General features: G+C 44.8%; 1 long non-coding RNA gene across 1 annotated transcript; it reads left to right on the plus strand.

Annotated features, from left to right (window-relative positions):
• The first annotated feature begins 207 nt into the window (after positions 1–207).
• LOC138818905 (uncharacterized) lies at positions 208–8708 on the plus strand. Its single transcript, XR_011369254.1, has 3 exons — positions 208–518; positions 4005–4121; positions 8050–8708. It is a non-coding gene; the product is annotated as an uncharacterized lncRNA (long non-coding RNA).
• Positions 8709–9165: the final 457 nt, after the last annotated feature.

Consider the following 9165-nt stretch of genomic DNA (forward strand, 5'->3'; position numbering starts at 1 on the left):
GTTTTTCCCTTTCCCCTCCACAAATTATACCGACATCAAATACAGTGAAAGTAGGGGTTATAAAATGGGGGAGGGACATAGAAAGCAACAAAGAAATAATCTTATAAATGCGTTAGAAACAATCGCATGAAAGAAAACATTTGAATACATATCTTAGGGTTTATTTCCCTAACATTACCTCATCTGACTTTTTCTGCTTGACTCAGACATATACTAGATATTGCAAATAAGGGGAACCATGGGACCTATGTTTCTTTGGGCTTGGCTTACTTCACTTAATATAATTTTCAACTTGGAAATTTTATTATTTTACTTTGTGAAGACAAGGCCTTACACACATGGAAATGAGAAACTAATTCGTAAGTGTACAATTAAACAGACACAGTTTGTATGCAAGTGTACACAGATGTATTAACTGAAGTATGGTATTTGCAGGGGAGAATTCGGATGGTAAAATTCCTCAGGAAAACAAACTCATAGTCCAATGAAATGAATACCAGGAAACTGGCACTTTAAAGGTATGAGTAGGTCAAGGGGAGGGAGGGTGGATGAATGAAGAGAGGAAGGCAACCATAATACTTAACATGTATCCTGTGAAACCAAGAATTGAGAACAGGGCTGGTTTTGGGAGAGTTGGGAGAGAATGATGAAGGGGTGGCATGATCAAGGTGCATTGTATTTATAAACTGATGTGTGCCACCACTGATAACAAAACCACAATATAAAAGGGGCAGCGAACACTGGGAGACATTGGCATAGGTGAGAATTACCTGCCTGACCACTGATAGAACCACACAGGCACTTCAATGGGGAAAGCCATTTCACAGAAATCATCTCAGGGAGACAGTGAATGTTTTGTCTTTATGAGGTATGCAATATTTGGATGTCATAGAAAGGAAGGATTCGAGGCACGAGCAGGGGTGGTGGGGGAGGAATATGCCCGGTCCCTTCCTGTGCTGGTGAGGTGCAGTGGGACAGTAGGGTTGCGGTGGAGGCGTGGGGAGAGGAGGCTAGAGGAGACCTTGAATGTCACATTGAGGATGGGTTTTGTGCTGCAGCAGCAGAGGACTGTCAGGAGCACAGAGGGAAGATTTCCTCGGTGGTGCTGTGGAGGCAGAGACAGGAACCATAATACTAATTAGGCATTCATTGCTAATACGCTCATAGGAGTGGTGGCCAAGAGTAGGATGTGAGAGATGTGGAAAGTCAGTATGAAAGCACAGCTGAGTTACTCAAAGACAAATTTCCAAGTGGGTAATGAGAAAAGGAGAAACTCTCTGACACAAAAATAGAACAAGGTGAAGGAATTTGGTGGGGGCGGGTGGTTAAGAAGGTGCCTATTTTGAGATAACAAACTTGCTTCTGGATGTAATGAGTTTTGATGTGCTGTTAGAATGTGACGTGTAGATGTCCACATATAAAATTGCCAAGTGCAGATATCTGAATTCTGATGATGTGAAGCCCTGGAGTGCCAACGTGAACCGTGAAACCAAGAGCTTCTGAAAAATTCAGGCCCCAAACGCTTTGAGATGTCAAACCTCAACCCGTCACTAAATTATTCACATTTGATTTTGTTCTCATAATGAACAGAGCAAAGAATCCGTTTTTTTCTCACAGATTTTTTTTGAAGTTGGCAAAAATAATGGATTTTAAAGAAGTCATCAATGATCACTGAACTTACTTGGTAGATTCTTTTTTTCTTTTTGGTGAGGAATGACTCACATACTAGAAAGTATAAAATCCAATGGCAAATATACACATGAGTCCCCCTATACGTACCACTCCCATCAGGAAATGGAACGCTTCCAGCACTCCAAAAAGTGCCTCATAAGTTAAGGTCTCTCCAAGATGCTACCTTCCAGAATGACTACCACTTTGAACAATATCCACTTAAGTTATTTTTATGCCTACAGCTCTGTATGAATTGAATCATACAATGATATATCACATACTATATATGATCTTGTATCTGTGGTAATATATATCTTTCTTTGGTTAAGATGCATTTTTCTAGTATAGTTCATGGAAACAAATCTGGAGACGTGGATGTAATTTACACTTATTGAGGAACCATGCCACCCTAGTACACTAGGCCATCGGCCGCACATAGGGACTTTGTCTGCATTGGTGTACACACACACACACACACACCACACAGACAGGCTGAAGCACACACACACACACACACACACACACACACCCCACACAGACATAGGCTGAAGGCCCCTAGATGAGGTCATGGCAGACTCAGGCACTGGTTATGGCCCAGGTTTTACCCTCTTTTCTCAAGAGTGGGGGGAAGACTCTTACAACTCTCATGTGATCGTCTTAGGTCAAATGAATATTTTTATTTTACCCCCACTCTTGCTGTAGGGACAGGAAAGTTGTTTAGCCTTTGCAAACTGATTTTTTTATCTAAGTGCTGAAAAGTTAGTTTGCTCTTATAATAGCATAAATAAACACTCTTGGAGCGAGAGCTCAGTTTTATTCTTCCCTCTTCAGCAAAGCATTAAAAACAAAATCACCTCCATTCTAAACACAGAAACCTAGAATTACAGGAAGGACATCTCATTTATTTAATAGTGGTAAGGAAAATACTTTATGGAACAAGGACCAAGGACCTTAGATAAGGGGACTAGAGCCACAGCTTCCTGCAGCTGTGCAATGAGTTACAGGCAGGGAGGGAGAGGTGGAAGCCTTGCAATTATGTGCACAGAAACACCTTTCAGTAATCCAGGAGCTCAGGGCTGCCCAGCATGCTTTGTATTAGAGGCTGGGGACACCATATTTCTTTGTATCCTTAGAGTTTCTGTTGCCTTCTGAAACTGATACAACACAAATTGTTTGTGTGTGCGTGTATGTATGAAAGAGGAAGCACTTTAGTTCAAATGAGCACTTAATATTCGTAATTTGATCTAATTTTAATAAATTATATATGGGAAATACTGAATGGGCCACAAAATATTTTATTATTACTATTTTTTAAAATAAAATATTTTTCTCCATTTCTTCTGTCCCACCTTCAATTTTTTGTTGCTTTTTTTTCTTATGAGCAAGAATTATATCTGCTCATATTCTCAAAAATTTATCTGCTTTAAAATGTTGAGAACATCAGGTCTCCTGTCAGTAAGCAGACAGGAGAAGTTAGGGAGAAGAGCATTGTTTGGAAAAGAAAACTTAGTCATCCTGTCACCTGAATGCATATTTGTGTACTGCTTAGATATTGCTGCTCCAAGTGATTCTGAACAGCTATTCAAAGGGTGCATTGGTATGTGACATTTCAGAGGGAGATGAAGCTTCAGTCCACAAAAGGACATATATTAATTGGGGATTTTACTTTATTTTGGCACAGAGTTTTAAAAAAAAAAATCACCTGGATGGATTTTAAGATATAGACAACGTTTCAGATCTGGTTTTGGAAGCCTGATTGAGAAAGTTCTTTCTCCCCAGCATTTAGGACAGCATGTTCTCTCTAAAGAAAGCTGTCTATTTTTCTTTTCTTTGATGGACCTTCAGTTTAGAACAGACACAAAGCTGGGAACACAACCCAAGGCAGAAAAAATTCACTCCTATGTACTGTTGGTCAGGTTGACTGTAGGACACAACCTCAAAGGTTATGGATCGGTGGTGGAGCCTTGTCCCTGCGTGAGCATGTTTTCTGGACTTTGGCTGGAGCTGAATTCCTGACTTCTGAAAGGAGGGATGGGTCTGGGTTTCTAGCGGGAACAGCCAATGGGAAGGAAGTAATATTCATTAAGAGTGTCTCAGGCAGGCCACACCAGTAAGGCATGCTGTTAACACACCCTCCTGCACACTGTTCGCCTGTGTTTGAAATCCTTCCAGGATACTGGGGTTACTTTTTTTTTCCAACCAGGAAGAATACATGATTGGATTCTTCTTTTTATCCCTTCCTTCCTTCCTTCCTCGCTTCCCTCCCTCCCTCCCTCCCTCACCCATCTCCCCCTCCCCCTGCTGCCCTCCTCTGGAGCTCTTCTTTCCAGCAGGAGCTTGAGAATAAGATTATTATCCAATCAACTCAACAGCAGCCCATGTCAGTGTCCACATGTGCATCTGAGACGAGAAGAGATTCATTTGTGACCTGGAAACTGAAGTCTGCTTAGGTCTGTAAATATGAATAAAGCCCATTCTCCTTAATGATGAAGGTAATCTCCAGTAATTTAATTGTCTTTCTTAACTAGTGGGGATAACCCATTTCTCTCCACCCCCCCCCTCACACAAAAACTATGCTTCTCATAGAGTGATCTTTACAAACACAGGGGAAATATGTCTTTTGGTTAATTGCATTTGAAGGAGCTTCCCCCCCCCCTTTTTTTCTTTTTTGTATGAGATACTCTTCTTTCTCCACCACAAATTATGTGTTTTTCTAATAAATATTGTGGTGAGCTGCTTGGGCTCTTATGGGCTAACTGTGGAAGTGGTTGGTGTGTGTGGGATGTACTCCTGGCTTGGGTTAGCTTTGGTGAAAGTTGCTGCTTTGTTTGCTGCTACAGATGAAAGGCAGTTTCTTTCTGTTGCCGTTGTTTGTGGAACTTTGTTGGACTTGGAGTGGATTGTGAGACCCCCCTGCCAGCCCATCCCCTGTGAGCACAGAGCCGTTGTCTCTTTCCATGTGTCATGTGCATTTTCCAAAACATTCAGCCGTGCCTCTAAGAAAGAAGTACAGCTTCTTAAGATGGCCTAGGAATGGAGCTGTTTTCTTTTCAATATGGTTTTGGAAAGAAATTATAGATGGAAGGTAGAAATCAAGTTGTACAGAAGGACTTAAGTGTAAGCCAGGAATGCAAAGATTAGACTCACTGGTTTAGTTAGGGCAAATAACTTCACTTTGAATTATTTTCTTCTTTTGAGTGAAAAAAAAAGTAGATCTGTGTTGAAAGCAGTGTCTGAGGAGACCAGCTTATAACACACAGCAATTGCAGAGACAAGTTAGGTGACACCAAGAACAAGTGTGTCTAGGCAGTCCCTTTAAAAATACCCCAACCGAGGTTATGAAACCACACAGCTTCTTTGAGGAATAACGCATCCAGGGCTAAAGCAGCCTAATTTTATTCAAGGATTTGAAGAGTAAAAAGGGATTTGGTTCTTTAAAAAAAGGAAAAAAGAACAGCCGAGTGAGGATTATTGATCAGTGAGGGATTAAACATTTGCTGGAATACAAAGCATCAGGAATTATCAACATGGACATCACAGTGGCCGGCCATTCAGCACTTGGAAATGCAAACAGCCCAGTTTCCCACTGATCCAATGGCAGCAGCCTGGAGCTCTTGATTCCCTGTGTGTCTACCTTTGTACTCCCTGCCCCTGGACAGGGATGAGGAGATGGGTTAGGGGTGAAAGGAAACTAATCTTGCTCTTTTAACTTCTGTCTGTCTGTCCCTCTTGAGCAGGCCAAGCAGAGACCAGAGAGGGAAAGCACTGGGGAGCCTAGGAGAGGTCCTGAGGTCCAGAGAGGATCAGGAGATCTATCGGGAAACCTCAACTACCACTTCCTCCTGTTGCCAGGGCTGTGGTCCTGTCTGCTTGCCGGCCCGCACCTGCCTCTGTGGTTCACAAGGAAAAGGCACTTGGCACTTGTACAGCCGGCCCGAGGGAGTAGTGCTGAGGCCATCCCGCCCTTTCTGGTTTTGTCTTTTTCTTCCCCCGTCAGGTGCCACTGGCTTTGAACCATGTAATTGCATCAATAAGCCATCTCTGGGATGAGCGGTGTGTGTGTGTGTGTGTGTGTGTGTGTGTGTGTGTGTGTGTGTGTGTGTGTGTGTGTGTGTCTGTGTGTGTGTGTGTGTGTGTGTGTGTGTGTCTGTGTGTGTCTGTGTGTGTCTGTGTGTGTGTTCTACTGGCAGCCTGGCTCTGCCACCCTGCCTCCTGGAAGGGTTTGCAGGACTGAGGACATTGGTTTGGATCCTGAGGCTGATTTTTATCACCTCTGCATAAGGCTTAGCCTGTGAGGAGGGAAAGTGAGAGGGAGGGAAGAGGAAGTCTGACTTTGCACTTTCAAGAGCATGTGTGATTTTCCAGGATGTACATAATATACATTGAAGCATCTGTGTTGTGGGCTCCCAGAGATTTGCCTGTTCTCAGTGCCGATTCTTTGTGCACCCTGCATACATCCCACCTTTTGGACTGGGGGAGGCAGTGGAGGATGTTGTATAAGAGGACCAGTGTCCTGACCCACGTGCTGACTGGGTTAAAACAGGTGCACAGATACTTCAAGCTCCAGCCCACGTCTCTACCTACCCCTGGGCAGGAAGAGCCTAGGGTCACCGTCTGCCTCTTGGAGACTCAGTTTCCCCATCCACTGGGAAGTTTTTGATAAAGGCCTTTATTTTGGGTGCCACATTCTCATGCTGAGTCTCCTATTGCCTTCTGTTGTCAACTTGAGGAGCCTTTGAAACTTTGGGGGAGACGTTCCCATCTTTTTCTTCCTTCTTCTTTTCCATACATTGGACTGTGTTGCTATTTTCAGGCCACAAGTGATGAGACTGAAATGTAAGTGTCTTGATGTGCCAGGTGGGGACATCAGGCCACCTGGCTCAAAACCTGGAATTCTAGGACATGTTAACTGTCTGAACCACAGAGGTAGAGAGAGCACACACAGGGCCACACTCCCTGACCCGTGAATGTCACAGATGTGGCCGGGCCAGGCCTTGAGACCATGTCAACCCTGGTCCAGAGGAGAAAGGACACACTCCACCCACAGCTCTTTTTAGGGAGCTGGGATTGAGTTCCATCTGTAGAATCGCAAAGTGTTTCTGGGTTCGGAGCCACTCTTTCTCAGACGTCAAGTAAACACACACAAGGTTGCAATGAGGGTTATGCAAGCCTGTATGCTGGGGTTTGACTCAGGACAAGCCCTAAAATGAGCACATTTTGCTCATTTTTGCTGTTCAAAATTTTGGTGATCCTAGGGTTTAAACTCAGAGCCTTGCACTTGTTATACAGATGCTTTGCCACTTGAACCTTGCCTCTAGGTTCCTTTGCTTTCTGCCAATGTTGTATGACTGTGTCTGAATCCACCTCCTCTAGGTTCACCGGTGATGTGGGACTCCCGGGCCCATGTCACCGCACTGTTTTTCTCCCCCAGAAACAGTGTCTTGTGGACCTTTCTGCCCGGTCTGTCCTAGAACCTTGATCCTTCTAATGTCAGCCTGCTAAGTAGCTGAGATGATAGGTGCCAGCCACCAGCATGTAGCTGAGGATGTATTGTCCCTCTGTGATCCTACTGAGCCCAAACCTTAGATGCACCCAGTGATTGTGTTGGCGAATTGACATCATCGGATGAGCAGCATATATGGCTTATTTATTGACAGTCGAGGTCCAAGCCCTGACTAGGCCCAAAGCCTTAGCCTCACTCTTGGTCCATGGAGATGGAAGACTATCCAGGCAGATGTGTCTCAAAACAGCAATGCTGCTGAGTTTGGTGTGTGTGGTTGTTTGGGGTGTGTGTGGTTGGGGTATGTGTGGTTGTTTGGGGTGTGTGTAGTTGTTTGGGAAGTGTGTGGTTTGGGATGTGTGTGGTTGTTTGGGGTGTGTGTGGTTGTTTGGGATGTGTGTAGTTGTTTGGGATGTGTGTGGTTGTTTGGGATGTTTATGATTGTTTGGGGTGTGTGTGTGTGGTTGTTTGGTGTGTGTGTGTGGTTGTTTGCGGGAGTGTGGTTTGGTTTCCTGCTCATCAGCCTTGGTGGGTGCCATCTTCTCCCCTCCCCATAGGATGCTCTCTGCTCACAGTGGTGTGACCTGTACCCCTCTCTATTCTCAGTGTTTAACCTGTACCTCCTCTCTGCTCTTGGTATGACTCTATCCCCTCTCTGCTCTTGGTAGTGTGACTTGTATCCCTTCTCTGTTTTTGGTGTGACCTGTACCCCCTCTCTGCTCTTGGTGTGACCTGTACCCCAGGGCTAATTTAGGACATTGGGATTTAGAATGCAGTTGGAGATGGGAAGGAGAGGGGACTGGAGAGGGAGGCTGGGAGAAGAGTTCTGGTCCCATACCTGCTCGCTGCTCCTCAGGACACCTCTGTGCACTCCACAGGGCCACTGTGAAGCCTGATGGGGAGGAGCTCTATTCTGGCTGTCCAGGGCCCCGCGGAAGGAAAAGCAAGGGAGGAACGCGCTTGAAAATAACATCGTGACTGTTCATGGGGTAGAGTTCTGCTTTTGCCAGCTTCATTTTTAATGAAAGGATGGAAATGTCCAGAGGCAGGGTGGTGACTAATGGAGTTGCATTGTCCTCTTCTTATTGGAGTTTCAACAGCAGGGCATCCAAGCTCACTCTCTGAGACTGCATTCACGCCAATGTGCAATATGAAATGGAGTTCCTTCCGCATTCACCTCTCTCTAGTCCTGGGCCTGGAGCAGCAACTTAGTCTTCACCTGGTCTGATTTGATGGAATGATTCTCCAGCGCCCACTCCTTTTCTTATGTTGACAGTGGTAGTGGTGGGGGGGAACACAAATTTACATGACAAAGGACATAGTTCACCTTTTTCACCTGGGAAGTACTTGTGTTTGTTTTCTGGGTAGATAAACTACATTTAAATGGCATGATGGATTAAATAAAGTGTTATCTTTATTTCCTTACCATTGTTAAGGACTAAGTACTTCTGGGTTTTCTTTTTCTTTTTTCTTTTTTACTATCTGGCAGCAAAAATGCCAGCTCAAGTAGAAGTGTGGTTCAAGTGGTAAAATGCCAGCTTTGGAAGAAAACACTAAGGAAGAGCATGAGGCCACCAGATTGAAGTCTAGGCTTCCAGTCCCAGAGGCAGGCTGTGAGTCACAGCCCATTGGGGTCACCCAGCCCAGCACTGCGTAACAGACAGTGAAAGGGTCAGGACATGACTGCCATCATTTTGTTTTTCTTTGCATGCTAGGCTTTGAAGTCAGGGCCATGCCCTTACTAGACAGAAGTTATATCATCTGAGCAATGCCTCCGGCCCTTTTTGCTTTATTTATTTTTCAAATACGGCTTCCAGGCTGACCCATCAGCACCTCTCATGCATACTTGGATCATTAATGTCAGCTGCCCATGGCACTCATTCTCCCTCCCCCCCCCCAACTCCTTGGAGTCCTGCTGGAGGCTCACGGCAGACACATCCTCATGCCTGCTGTAAATGGAAGGGACCCTGGTCATCAGCAAATGGCAGTGTGAG

This window comes from Dipodomys merriami, unplaced genomic scaffold, assembly GCF_024711535.1.
Source record: "Dipodomys merriami isolate MVZ:Mamm:240054 unplaced genomic scaffold, mDipMer1.0.p SCAF_79, whole genome shotgun sequence".
NCBI lineage: Eukaryota > Metazoa > Chordata > Mammalia > Rodentia > Heteromyidae > Dipodomys > Dipodomys merriami.